The 15718-nt window shown below is 41.6% G+C and overlaps 1 protein-coding gene across 3 annotated transcripts in view; it reads right to left on the bottom strand.

Moving 5' to 3' along the window:
* SUGCT (succinyl-CoA:glutarate-CoA transferase) overlaps positions 1-15718 on the bottom strand; it is a 762227-nt gene that overhangs the window by 240936 nt on the left and 505573 nt on the right. The gene's annotated exons all lie outside the window — the stretch shown is intronic.

Consider the following 15718-nt stretch of genomic DNA (forward strand, 5'->3'; position numbering starts at 1 on the left):
GGCACCTACTCACTGGAAGCTTTATGCCATCTCCCTGCACACCAAGAAAAAAGGACATAATTCTTCTCTAGCAAAAGGCAAGCAAAGGAGTGTATCAATGCTTCACTAACAGACATTTTTCTAAAGAAGACATTCAAATGGCCAAGAAGTACATGAAAACGAACTCAGCATCGCTCATTACTGCTGCTGCTGCTGCTAAGTCGCTTCAGTCATGTCTGACTCGGTGCAGCCCCATAGACGGGAGCATAGACCAGGCTCCCCTGTCCCTGGGATTCTCCAGGCAAGAACACTGGAGTGGGTTGCCATGTTCTTCTCCAATGCATGAAAGTGAAAAGTGAAAGTGAAGTCGCTCAGTCGTGTCGACTCTTAGCGACCCCACGGACTGCAGCCCACCAGGCTCCTCTGCCCATGGGATTTTCCAGGCGAGAGTACTGGAGTGGGGTGCCATTGCCTTCTCCGTCGCTAATCACTGGGGAGATGTAAATCAACCACAATGAGATATCACCCCACACCAGTCAGAATGGCCACTATCAGAAAAAGCAAACAAAAACTAAAACAAGAGAAAAACAAATGCTGGCAAAAATGTGAAGAAAAGAGAACCCTTGTGCACTGCTAGTGGGAATGTAAATTGGTACAGCCACTATCGAAAACAGTATGGAGTTTCCCCAGAAAATTAAAACTATAACTACCATATCATCTGGCAATTCCACTTTGGGTGTATATCCAAAAGTCACAAAATCACTATCCCAAAGATATCTGCACCTCCACATTCATGGCAGTATTATTTACAACAGCCAAGACACGGAAACAACCTGAGTCCACCTCTGAAACAATGAATAAAGAAACTGTGAATACTATCCATTCACAAAAAGTAAGAAGTTCTACCATTTGTCACAATATAGATGGACCTTGAGAACACTATGTTAAGTGAAATAAATCAGACAGAGAAAGACAAACACTGTGTGATCCCACTTATATGTGGAATTTAAAAAACAAAAGAGATCAGAGTTGTGGTTGTCATAAGTGGAAGGTGGTGGATGGGGGAATAGGGTGAAGGTGGCCAAAGGTACAAATGTCCATCAAAAAGAGTATATATTTGAATGTTGCTAAGATCTTGGTCTTCCCTGGTGGCTCAGATGGTAAAGAATCCACCTGCAGTGTGGGAGACCTGGTTTCGATAGCTGGGTTGGGAAGATCCCATGGAGGAGAGCAACCCACTCCAGTATTCTTGCCTGGTGAATCCCCATGGACAGAGAAGCCTGGTGGGCTACAGTCCATGGTGTCACCAAGAGTCTGACATGACTGAGTGACTAAGCATAGCACAAGATCTTAATTGTTCTTATCACAAAGAAAAAATAATATTTATGTGAGGTGATGGATGTTAACTAAACTGTGGCAATCATTTCACTATATAAACTGTGAAAAACTCAAGAAAAAAAAAGTTCAAATCCATGTAGCAATAAGGCAGACCTCTATTATCCTAGAAAAAAAGAGAGAGCCCTGTCCATGAGCAAGGGGATCTCAACTCACTAGTCACACTCTATCCAGGGTTTTGAGATGGGACAGGACTTAGGTCTTAAGAAATGACAAAGAGCTATAGGAAGCATCTCATCCAAGAAATCCATGGTATTACCTTCCTGATTACAAAAACAAAACAAAACAAAACAAAAAAAACGAATCACTTCATCCTTCACACAGTTACCCAGATCCAATTCAGGCCATGGATCCTATCACAAAAAGGGCTCTTTTGCCAACATGTAGGCCAACTGCTGATCTGGTTCTTTGATGAGTAAAAACAACTTCTTGAATGTTTAATCTGTAAAATTAAATCACAACAGCTGGTGATGAGGACAAATGTCCCATGGTAATCTGAACTTTCTTCCAGATTGCAAATTATGTTCAAAATCCATAACGTGCATAAACAGACAAAGTTAGGAAGAAAAGGTGTTATTAAATATAAATCAGGAGTGCCTCTTGAAGGCTATATGGTTTCTTGTTACATAGAAATAGTGCTGAGAGAAACAGAATCAACCAGAGAAAAGCTACACGATATACCTATGTTCCTATACAGTGCTCATGATAGCAAATACTGTTTCGTGTTTTCAAACTGTGGTTCTTTTCTACCATCCTGGACCATGGGGTTATGAAGACCAGAGGCAGTGGAGTGAAATAAAACAACTCTGGACTCTGCAGTCAGACAGATTTGGGTATGAATGTCAAGTTAACCACTTCCTAGATAACCTAGGTCAAATTACACAACCACTCTGAACGTCAGTTTTCTAATCTATAAAAGAGAGATATTAATGACTGCCTCATAGGTATTTCATAAGAAACAAATGAGATTTTCCCTCTCTGACACACACACCCACATACACCCACATATCCACACACACACACACCCCAAACAGTTAATCAACTCCCATTCTGTTAGGTCAGAATCTTGTGTGTACTGTATTATGTAAATTTTTAAATATTTTTTACATATTTACCTTCTCAACTAAACTGAGGGTTCTTTGGGGACAAGGCATATACCTCATTATCCTTCTGTCATGAGGTTTCAGAAAAGTTTTAGCATAGAGTAGGAAGTCAAAAATAAAATTTGTTTTTTACTTTGATTTTCTTACATTCCCTGTGTTCATGTCAAAAGAGCCCTCTCCTCCATTTAAGATAGGAAATGAGAACAAGAAAAAGACATCACCTAAGCCCCAACATTACAATTGTGCACATGTGAGATCCTTTCACCACAAGTGATGTTACAATAAGAGATCTGCTATTTCTAGTTTCTACTTATCCTTGTTTTGTGGTTACGCCTTCCTTCCTAAGAAACAGCATCTTGGTTCTCAGATACTGAGTGAGCCACTGTGAACAGAGAATAAGTGTTCTATCGTGTGAATTGAAGAAACAAGAGACAACGAGGAAAAAATTCTCCTCCCCCATTTCCTGAGATCCAGCATGGAGCAAGACAAGGGGTTTCCTTCTTCAGCATGACCTGACACATAGCTGGCATCAGAGAACTCCAGGTTTGGGCTAAGGCCACTGGAGGAGCAAAGGGGAAGAATGGGTGAAGTGAAGGGGTGCAGGCAGAGCAGTTTTCCTTACAGCACAGAGAAGGGGTAGAAGTAGTACTAGGAAGTAGGACTGAACTAACTAACTGAGGGGGAGGTAAGGGCCGATCTGTGCCTAAGTGTAGGTTTAAATGGAGAACCAGAAGCCAGAAGTCAGGGGAGTATAGGAAGGCTACCCCTGACATCTGTCTCCTCTGAAGTGCTGGGATTTTATTTCCCTCACTGAAATGGGCCTCAAAAATTTAGAGATGGTTTTTCTCAAACTCTGTGGCTTCTCATTCTAACTCTGCAGTCCACAAAATGGAGCTCCACTTATGAATTGACATCTTTTAAAGGGTCATAAATATTTTCCTCTTGATATTTTGCATGTAATGTCAATTTATATTTGCATAAAATATATAATCCAGATTCACAAGATTGATATCTCATGACATGTACATAATCTGATAGATGAGGCAGTCTTTAACTCTGATCACCAATGCTAAACAATTTCCAGTTTATTTTCAAATAAAGTTGATTCCCCACTCAGTTTACTACAGATTATGTGACTGTGGACAACACAGTCAAGGTCAAGGTCAGTGACAACCTTCTCAAGGTCCTTCAAAACTTACCCCCTTCTCCTGCCACACTCCCATCCCCTAGTCCAGCAACACACAATTCCTGGAGGTCCCCCAAATCATATTCATAGCTGTGGTTTCAGAATCTCTATACCTCTGGACAAACTGAGTCTACCTGCAAGGCTATCCTCAAAGGTCTTCCTCTGAGCACCCTAAGAACCCTCAGGAAGGCAAGAACAGAGAATCTTCTCTCTGCCTTGGTTTATCATTTACCCTCTATAGGAGGGACTCTCTGATTACAAATGACTGGGTGAATTATTTCAATCTCGCATGTCCTGAAGTGTGGCCCACAGGTTCTTCCTTTCTGGATAAATACATCGTTCACTGATTTAAACCACATAAACTATGCTCAGTAAGCATTAGGCGGTACTTGACTGGACTCACACAGAGATAAAGAAGACCTAACTCCTGATCTTACTGAGATCATCACTTAGCTGAAAATGAGAAAACAGAGGAGCAAATGGGGGCAAGCACTATGGTAGAGAAAAGCCAAGGGTGCTGAGAAATGACATGAAAGGAACAAGCCCCAAGCAGAGAGGTCAGGAGGAAAGGAGGGACTGGCTCTGGAGCAGATTCTTCAGGGTGAGGACCCCTGGGGCGGAAGGCGCACAGATGGAGAACACGTGCTCCGAGACCAGATGTTTTTCCGTGAGAACATAGCACAGGTGGTAAAAGGGGCAAATGAGGGGTTTCAGTTTTGTTCTGAAAAACTGAACTCCATTCCATGTAGAACTGGAGATTATCGGGGTTGTTAGAAGTGGAGAGACCTCTTAGGATGCTGTTGTTATAAAACATGTGAGAAATGAGGAAAGCCTGAATGAAGCAGTGACAGTGAGGAAGAGAGGGTGGATTCAAGGAAAGTGTTTTAAAAGTTCCCTCTGGGGATTTCCCTGGCAGTCCAGTAGTTAGGACTCAGTGCTTTCACTGACGTGGTTCTGGGTTCAATCCCTGGTTCCTGGTCAGGTAACTAAGATCATGTAAGGCACGCAGCCTGGCCAAAGAATAACAACAACAACAACAACAACAAAAGGTCATAATAGTTCTCTCTCTCTCTCTTTTTTTCTGGATGCACAACATGTGGGATCCTAGTTCCCTGGCCAGGAATTGAACCTGTGCCTTACAGTAGAAGTACAGAACCTTAATCACTGGACCACCAGGGAAGTCTCCTCTCAATATAACTTAATGACAGGTTGAACACGGGGACTAAGAGAGAGCCAGGTTAAGGGTGACCTCTTTGTTTCTGACCTAAATGCTTTTACTATTGAGCTAGAGAAAGAAGGGCAGATACAGGGGATGAGAGAGGAAAAGATGATGAGTTTAGTTTGGGACATGTTTGAGGTCTTGTGGAGCAACCAAGGAAGAATTTCCCGATGACACATGACTATGCATATCTGGCATGTAGTATGGACTACTGGACTGAAGACAAGACTGGAAATGTTGGCACGTATGTGGCTGCTGAGTGTTGTTTAGAAGCAAAAGAAGAATATATAGAATAAGAATTAGGTAGTATACATTATGACTATGATGGAAATCTATTACAAGATAATCAGAAGCAGGAGTCCTAAACTTTGACTTGCCACCTATTCCCAAGCTCTGCTCTTTACCTTCAAACTCATATTATGAATTCCTCAAGGAAAGACAAGCTTAAGGATCAAGAACCAGGCTAACATGTGTTTTTTCTCACTGTAACCCTCTACCACTGCGCCTTCACCAGTGTAGGGAGCCCTTGCGTGAGCAAGACTGGCCCATCCATGCTCTGAAATCAGAGGCAGATGCAAAGGATCCACAACACATACAGTAAGCTAGCAGGCTGCTCAGGCCATCTGCCCTACGCTGAAACACTGGTCATCTGACTACCCTGGTATCAAGGAAAACTGTGTCAAAGGAAAGGCAGACTTAGGCCAACAAGAAGACAAAGCAAGGGGTTTTGCAATGGCCTAGAATAGAGACTGCTTAATCCAGACACCAAGGTATTCACAGGACTAAGGTATTTCCCCAGCAGTAATGGCTTCAAACTCATATTGTTCCCAGTTTCATGGGAGGAAGAGAGGGATTGACTCAGGGTAATAATCAGGAGATAGATAGAGAGTGAGAGAATCCCCTGCACCTGGTTCTAATAAATGTCACTGCCCTTGATACCACTTAATCATCCCTCTTCCTTGGGGATAAAGTTAGGAGTCAGAAGTTACTAAGACTTGCCAAGAGCTCCCATTGAACCCAAAAGGCCAAACAAAGGACCTTGATAAATATCTAAATTTTAGGGACAAAACAAAGAGGAACTTTTAAGGAGGTACCTGAAAAAGAAGGAAAGGTAGAAGAGAGAGCACATTTCTAGAAATGATGGAAGGGTAGAATTTAGAAAGGACAAGCAGTCAAGAGTGTAAAATGCAATTGTACATGACAACCGGGGGATCATAAGTGGCCGGTGACAATGGTTTTCAGTGGAGTAAAGGACCAGAACCTTTGACAGGGGCATATAGGAATGCACATGCTTCTTATATATGCAAAAATCTGCATGGGTTAGAGCCTGAACTGAGAATTCCAATTTTACATGACAGCTAGCCACCAGTCCTTGGAACTGGCTAATGGCCAAGTTATAACAGAATTCTCAGCTAAGTTAGAGGGTACCTCGATAACAGAGTCTTTGCTTAGTTAGTGCCGTTAGTGCCCAGATGGCTCACTTGAGTTTCTGACCACCAGATGGTGAAGTATCACAAGAGTGTTCTAGTTTTTGATGAGCTGTGAACCTAGACATTCTCCTTTCCTGCTCACCATTTGGACAAATGTGGGTTAGTGTTTCTTTCAGAGCTGTAGATGAATAAACTTTTTTATCCTAAGTTTCCTTCTAAACAAAGATGAGAAGATAAAAGAAGGCTTTATGGGACATCAACTCAACATATTCAAAACTGAACATACACGCACATGCACCAGCAAAGAGATAGAAAGAGACAGAGAAAGAACAAATTACACCATCTGGTATTAGATTAAAATAAAATACCTATTAGATTAAAATAAAATACCTACACTAAAGTTATACTAGTATTAATTTTGTTGGATGATTGGAGTCCTAGATTCAAGTCCCAGCTGTGCCAGTGACCAGCTACAGATTTTGGGCAAGTCACTTAATCTCTCTTAGTTTCACCTTCCTTTTTGGTGAAATGGGCTGATAATAATGACACCTAACTCATAGAATTGTAAGAATTCAGTATAAGAACACATACACCTAGTATGACTCCTGGTGCAAAGTAAAGAAGGCTCAATAAATGTTATCTACACTAATTACTATGGGCTTCCCAGGTGGCTCAGTGGGCAAAGAAACCATCTGCAATGCAGGAGATGCAGGTGTGATCCCTGGGTTGAGAAGACCCCCTGGAGGAGGGCATGGCACCCTACTCTAGTATTCTTGCCTGGAGAATCCCACGGACAGAGGAGCCTGGTGGGTTATAGGCCACAGGGTTGCAAAGAGTCAGGCACGACTGAAGCGACTGAGCATGCACACACTAATCATTATGGAACTTCAGAATCTGGCTGGGCCTCCAGTGGATCATTATGGACCTCCATACTAATTATAGGATATGTACTATTCAAGATCATTCGCATTCACAGAACACATATAACATAAACACCTATACATATGCATATACATATGTGCCTCCAAACAGGCAGTCTCCACATTATAAAGAGCTTCAATCTAAAAATATATTGATAAGAATGTTCTTTGATCCTAGAAATGTTTTCCCCCTCACAGAAACACTGACTATAATAAAAATATTCACAGAATTCTAGGACTCAAATGAACTTTATAAATGATGATACATAGGAAAATTTAATACAGTGAAGTGAAGCTTCAGGGGAATGAGTGGATGCTGAGAATATACTGGTGCAAGGTCTATTCTGCTACTGCTAAGTCACTCTCCCTCCTATTTAGCTAGAGACTGGAGAGTTGAAACTTATAAGGGGGAGGGGTAATCCAAGACACTCTTGTAATTAGGGTTCCAGGCAAGACTTAGTTCTTAGTTTCCACCAATAAGATGAACTTAACAGAAAAATTTTATTTTGAATACTGAGTTACATGGGGAGAGAAGCAGAATGCAGAGCATCCCACTTTCTATGTGGCTCCTGAATTTGGTTCTTCCTGGCTCAGTGTGCACTGTTGCTTTCCTGAGGGCTGAGGGCAGCAGCAGAAACAGCTTTCTGGGAGCAATGGCTTCCTTTATATTGGCTTCCTACAGAGGGATGGTAGCTTCTTTGATTGAGAACAGCAGATGGGCTCTGGAAGCTTGTGTCTAGGTCAACCTTCTAGTCAAGCTCTTTCAACAGTTTTGAAGCACCTAAACCCCTAAATAAAATCTGTATCTACAGATGTAGAATCTAGAGAAATGGTACAGATGAGCCTGCAGGGCAGGAATAGAGAGGCAGATGTAGAGAATGGACAGGTAGACATGGGAGGGTGGCGAATTGGGAGAAGGGAATTGACACATGTGCAGTGCCACGTGTAAAACAGATAGCTAGTGGGAACCTGCTGTATACTGCAGGGCGTTCAGCTCAGTGCTCTGTGGTGACACAGGTGAGTGGGATGGGCAGGGGGAGGAGGTGGGAGAGAGGCCCAAGAGGGAGGGGATATATGTATACGTATAGCTGATTCACTTCATTGTATAGCAGAAACTGACACGTTATAAAGCAACTACAGCCCAATTTTTTAAAATGTTCTTCATCTACTTAAACTAGATGTTTCTGTCTTCAGTGGAACCCTCCTTGAACAAGAGACATGAGCAACGCAAATACATCTTTGGACCGGAGTTCAGGCACTATTCATGCAAATCAGACTTGCTGAGATCCCTGCATTAGAATTACCTGTGCTGATTCCCACTGCTGAACTCTCTTCACTTAAGAACCAATAGAAATCAAGGATATTTGCATTAAAAAACTACATATGGGGTTGGGGTGAAGGAATGGAGGAGAAGGTGGAAGAACAGAGATATTCCAGAGATATAAAAAGAGGTGTATGTACTGCGTGTTCATTTCTCAGTCATGTCTGACTCTTTGCAGTCCCATGGACTGTAGCCTGCCATGGTCCTCTGTCCATAGGATTTTCCTGGCAAGAATACTGGAGTGGGTTGCCATTTCCTCCTCCAGGGGATCTTCCCAACCCAAGAACTGAACACAGGTTTCCCACCTTGCAAACATATTCTTTACTGTCTGAGCCACCAAGGAAGCTCAGTTGTATGTATTGGTTGCCTGTAATGTAGCTATTTAAAAGATAGGTACTACCTGTAATGGAAATATTCAAGAAGCCACTTTGTACACAGTTGTGTCTTTTTTCCTGTCTTGCATACAGGGTCGGACTTTTGGACTCAGAGGGAGAGGGAGAGGGTGGGATGATTTGGGAGAATGGCATTCTATCGTGTATACTATCATGTAAGAATTGAATCGCTAGTCTATGTCTGACGCAGGATACAGCATGCTTGGGGCTGGTGCATGGGGATGACCCACAGAGATGTTATGGGGAGGGAGGTGGGAGGGGGGTTCATGTTTGGGAACACATGTAAGAATTAAAGATTTTAAAATTAAAAAAATAAAAAACTATAAATAAAAAAAAAAGAAGCCACTTTGGAAAAGCCAAGCTTTTTGGATTCTACCCCAAATTAACTCAATCAGAACCTCTGTGAGGTGACACCTAGGAACCTGGCAACAGTGATGAGGAGTGAGGTTTAAGAATCAATACCATATCACAAGCATGCTTAAACAGAGTCAGTGTCAAAGTTTTTGCAATATTCACTTTCAGAAATAATTTAGAACCTGGAAGGAGAAAGCTCACTTTATTTCAGACACATATTTCCTTTTGGCTTAGAGTTACTGATGTTAGGAGGAGTAGGACTTGCTCTCAGGTGACATCTCCCCATTCAAGGTGACAGGAACCCTAGTGTGTGCTGGACAGCCTGAGGGCTGTGGATGTCTCACCTGGTAGGAATCACTGACTTAAGGAGAAATTAAACAGCATCCCCTGATGATTCAACCCTCTCTGCCTGATCAGTGGTTCTAAGCACCATGGGGATGTTTTGCATTTATGGTTATTGAGGAAAGATTTTCCAAGTCGTTGAATTGGTGCGAACCACCTAGCCTCACTGTGCTGAGCACTGGCTTTGAATTAGTCTATTTACACAACAAAGCACAGTAAATGTGGATATATAATCACTCAATATAGTCAACACTGATAACATAAAAATCCAAAATCTAAAAGTCAGCAAACTGCTATATTCAAATGAATACAAGCTACATGTTTTCCCTTTGTGGATATTAGAACTGTGCTCAATCCTTCAAACATTTCAAGAGCTGACCTGCTAACAAACCCCACAGAGGACTTCACCATCTGGGGCTTGAAGTCATCTCCACTTTCTTGTTTATATGCTTTTCAATTTTCATTAAAAGCAGGAGCTGGATAATAGGCCTCTTCCTCTTGGCATTTAGAAAGACCTCTGTTTTCATTTCCTTTTTTAAATGTATAAATAAATATTTATTTCATTAAATATACTCCCCAATTTTTTCCAACTCAAAATGGCCCTTCCTAAGTATGATTAAAAAAATGATTAGAGTATAGTTGATTTACAATGCTGTGTTAGTTTCAGGTGTATAATAAAGTGACTCAGTTATACATATACCTGAATTCACTCTTTTTGAGATTATTTTCCCCTGTAGGTCATTACAGAGTGTTGAGTAAAACTCCCTGTGTTATCCAGTAGGTCCAAGCAACAATATACCAAAAACTGGACAAGCTAGAAGAAGTGGACAAATTCTTAGAATGTTACAAAGTTCTAAGACTGAACCAGGAAGAAATAGAAAATATGAGCAGATCAATCACAAGTATTGAAACTGAAGCTGTGATTTAAGAACTTCCAAAAAACAGAAGTCCAGGATTAGATGGTTTCACAGGCAAATTCTATCAAATACTTAGAGAAGAGCTAACACCTATCCTTCCTAAACTATTCCAAAAAAATTGCAGAGGAAGGAACATTCTCAAGTTCACTATGCAAGGCTGCTATCACCCTGATACCAAAACCTCACAAAAAATATCACAGAAAAAAGAAAATTACAAGCCAATATCACTGATGAATACAGACACAAAAATCCTCAACAAAATACTACCAAGCCAAATCCAACAACACATCAAAATATACCATGATCAAATGGGACTTACTCCAGGGATGCAAAGACTCTTCAGTATACACGTATCAACCATTGTGATACACTGCGTTAACCAACTGAAGAATAAAAACCGTATGATCATATCTTTTCTTCTTATAAGAAAAAAGTATGTCAAAAGCTAAGGAAAACTGGAAAGTAGAATATACTCATCATATTACCTTCCTCCCACTTCCAGTGTTGAAACCATTTGCTATTTTGAACAAATACTAAGAAAATAGGCTGATGGGATAATTTCAACTAGTAATATAAAGGGAAAGAAACTGATATGTTTTGAGCTTTTTCTGAATGTAGTGCACTATGGTAGGGAATTGTACATTTCACACAGAACAGAATCTAAGGGAAGACCAACAACTTGCCAGGGGACACACAAGATGTCAAATCAGGATTAGGGCCATGCCTCTCTGGACCCTTTCCCCACAAACTTGCTAATTATTGTTTAAAGAAAAAAGAAAAAAATGTTAACTTAGCACACTTCATTTAGAAATACAGATATCCAGGTCCGTCCACATATATATAAATGACTCAATTTCATTCCTTTTTACGGCTAAGTAATAGTCCACTGAATATATATACCAACCTTCTTTGTCCATTCCACTGTTGATGAATATTTAGGTTGCTTCTATGTCCTGACTACTGTAAATAGTGCTACAATGAATATTGGGGTGCAGTATCTTTTTGAATTATGCACCCAGAGACTGTCATACAGAGTGAAGTAAGTCCACAAGATAAAAATAAATATTGTATATTAATGTATAAATGTGGGACCTGGGAAGATGGTATAGATGATCTTATTTGCAAAGCAGAATTGGAGACGCAGACACAGAGAATAAACATATGGACACCAGGGGGCAAAGGAGGGTGGGATGAATTGGGAGATTGGGATTGACATATATACACTACTATGTATAAGATAAATAATTAGTGAGAACCTATTATATTAGGTTTCCTACTGTATTAGGAAACTACTTGGTTCTCTGTGACGACCTAAATGGGAAGAAAATCCAAGAAAGAGGGAATATATATATAGCTGATTAACTGTGCTGTATAGTAGAAACTAACACATTGTTAAGCAACTATATTCCAACAAAAATTAATTTTAAAATTACAAGAAAAAAATAATACAGATATCCAAATATACAGTTAACATGACTTGCAAATTAGCTCTGTTCTTTTTTTTTTTTTTACTTATTTTTAATTGGAGGATAATTGCTTTATAATATTGTATTGGTTTCTGCCATACATCAATATGAATCATATAAACATATGTTTCCTCCCTCTTAAACCTCCTTCCCCGGAGAAGGCAATGGCAACCCACTCCAGTACTATTGCCTGGAAAATCCCATGGACAGAGGAGCCTGGTAGGCTGCAGTCCATGAGGTCACTAAGAGTCGGACACGACTGAGCGACTTCACTTTCATTTTTCACTTTCATGCAGTGGAGAAGGAAATGGCAACCGACTCCAGTGTTCTTGCCTGGAGAATCCCAGGGATGGGGGAGCCTGGTGGGCTGCCATCTATGGGGTCGCACAAAGTCAGACAGGACTGAAGCAATGCAGCAGCAGCAGCAGCAGCAAACCTCCCTCCCAACCTCCCGCGCCGTCTCACCCCATCCCACCCCTCCTCACCCCATCCCACCCCTCTAGGTTGTCACAGAGCACCAGTTTGAGCTCCCTGAGTCATATAGCAAATTCCCACTGGCTATCTATTTTACATATGGTAGTATATATGTTTCCATGCCACCCACTCAATTAATCTCACCCTCTCCTTCCCCCACTGGGTCCACAAGCCTGTTCTCTACGTCTGTGTCTCCATTCAGTTCAGTTTAGTCACCCAGTCATGTCCGATTCTCTGTGACTCCATGGACTGCAGCATGTCAGGCTTCCTTGTACATCACCAGCTTCTGGAACTTGCTCAAACTCATGTCCATCAAGTTAGTGATGTCATCCAATCATCTCATCTCATCTCATCCTCTGTTGTCCCCTTCTCCTCCTGCCTTCAATCTTTCCCAGCATCAGAGTCTTTTCCAATGAGTCAGTTTTTCGCATCAGGTGGCCAAAGTATTGGAGCTTCAGCTTCAGAATCAGTCCTTCCAATGAATATTCAGGACTGATTTCCTTGAGGATTGACTGGTTTGATCTCCTTGCAGTCCAAGGGACTCTCAAGAGTCTTCTCCAACACCTCAGTTCAAAAGCATCAATTCTTCAGTGCTCAGCCTTCTTAATGGTCCAACTCTCACATGACTACCGGAAAAACTATAGCTTTGACTAGACGGACCTTTGTCGGCAAAGTAATATCTCTGCTTTTTAATATGTCTAGGTTGGTTTTAGCTTTTCTTCCAAGGAGCAAGTGTCTTTTCATTTCATGGCTGCAGTCACCATCTACAGAGATTTTGGAGCCCAAGAAAATAAAGCCTATCACTGTTTCCATTGTTTCCCCATCTATTTGCCATGAAGTGATGGGACTGGACCTAACTAGATGCCATGATCTTAGTTTTTTGAAAGTTGAGTTTTAAGCCAGCTCCATTGCTGTCTTAAATGTCTCCATTGCCGTCTTAAATGTCTCCATTGCTGCCTCCATTGCCTCCAATGTCTCCATTTCTTCCCTGCAAATAGGTTCATCAGTACCTGTTCTTTACTGAATACTGGGGGAAAAGAACATATTCCCAGAAGGGAGCTGAAAATAGTTGCATCTCTCAAATTTTATGAGTGTCTTGGGTGGCAAGAAAATGACACACAGCCTAAGGAACTGCCCCAATGGAGTAAGGATGCCAGAAAGTAGACCAGAACATTTAGGAAGAGAAGCATTCTTTTGACCACTAGGTGGTTGAGTGACACAGGGGTGCAGAGAAGAGTCTGAAAGTGTCAGAGCTGGGCCCAAGTAGGTCCCCATGCTTTTAATTCTGTACCGTTTGGACAAGTTGCTTTACTTCTTTTATTACTTAAAAAAAAGATATTAATGTACATTACAGAATGTGAACTCTAATTATTTTTTATTGGAGAATAGTTGGTTTACAGTGTCACATTAGCTTCTGCTGCACAGCAGAATGAATCAGTTATACATACACATAATCTCCACTACCTTTTAGATTCTTTTCCCATATAGGCCATTAAAGAATACAGAGTAGAATTCCCTGTGTTATAGAGTAGGTACTTGGGGCTTCCCCGATGAGTCAGTGGTAAAAAATCTGCCTGCAATGCAGGAGCCACAGAAGATGTGAGTTTGATTCCTGGGTCAGGAAGATCCCCTGGAGGAGGACATGGCAACCTACTCCAGTATTCTTGCCTGGAGAATCCCATGGACAGAGGAGACTGGCACGCTCTCATTCTCGGTCCATAGGATTGCAGAGTGGGACACAACTAAAGTGACTGAGCACACACACACGCACACAGTAGGTCCTTATCAGTTCTCCATTTTATATATAGTAGTGTGTGTGATGCAGAAGACGCAGGTTCAATCCTTGGGTCAGAAGATCCCCTGGAGGAGGGCATGGCAACCCACTCCAGTATTCTTGCCTGGAGAATCCCATGGACAGAGGAGCCTGGCGAGCTGCCGTCCATAGGGTGAGAAAGTGTTGGACACACTCGAAGTGACTGAGCACGTATATGTCAGTCCCAAGCTCCCAATTTATCCCTCACTCCTTTCTCCCTTGGTAACTGTAAGTTTGTTTTTTATACCTGTGACTCTTTTTCTGTTTTGGAAATAAGTTCAATTAAAAAAAAAAAGTAAAGTACTCAGTAAATGGCGTTTCATCACTCTTAATAGTAAATGTTCATAAAAAAAGACAAATTGTTTGCCTACGCTTTACATAGGCCCCTGACACTTCTTCAACATGGATAAAAGTTAGCCTCTGGTTTGGACCTGCTATTCAGCCTGGTTCTGTCCCTCCAGAAGAGCTATACTGTGTTCATGTGTGTCTGACTTACAACACATAACCTAACCTACTCCACTAACTGGAGGGAATTCGTTGCAAGAGCTTGTGGCAGAGTTCCTCCTGGAGAGAAAACTGCCTCTGTTTAGAAGAATACCCTAATAAGTTATTTGGGTAGAAAAGGTGAGATCCTGGGAGACATAGTTAAGAAGCAGGCAGCAAACACAGCCTTAGATGAACAGCTAAAGGATTCTGAATGGAGGGACGATGAGAAGGAAGGGAGGAGGGGAGATGGGAGAGGAGAAGGAGCTGAGAGCGAGAGAGACCTGAGGTGGTAGAGGAATGCAGTCAAGAGGAACTTCCTGGTGGCAAAGTGGCTTAATAATGTTTAAGAACAAGGAGGCCTCCTATTCTTCTTAAGCATTTTACTGGGATATAAACACTCTCCTGCTTCGTACAGGAAGCACCATTTCTATGGAATGGTGCCATGTGAGAGTGAACAGGAATGACCTGGGGATGCTAGTTAAGAAAAAAGGACTGAGTTCCCCCTCAGGGTCAGCATGGAGAATAGAGAACAAGACAGCTGGGGGAGATAAGATGAGGGAGGGCAAGAGTTTACCAGGAAAAACCACCCATGAGAATCAGGTCGAGGTTGGGCAGAAATCTGGGGGATGGCATTGGAACCTTCCAGGAGATATGAAACAGGGGATTGAGACCATTTTAGTTAAATCTCAAAGGACAGGGTGACCTCAGAGACAAGAGTGACCTAAGCTAACATCTGAGTCACATTAGCATTTCCAGATCAGAAGGAGGAAGAGATAAGAAAGCACAATGATAAGTGGGATTCTAGACAGCAGTGATTTTCACAGCTTGTTTGTATTTTACGGAGACACTTTTCCTTCAGATGAAATATTATTTGGAAGTCCAGTGTGAAAACAAGGAAAAGAAGATCTGTTCAGCTTGGTG

Source organism: Budorcas taxicolor, chromosome 4, assembly GCF_023091745.1.
Source record: "Budorcas taxicolor isolate Tak-1 chromosome 4, Takin1.1, whole genome shotgun sequence".
In the NCBI taxonomy this organism is placed as follows: domain Eukaryota; kingdom Metazoa; phylum Chordata; class Mammalia; order Artiodactyla; family Bovidae; genus Budorcas; species Budorcas taxicolor.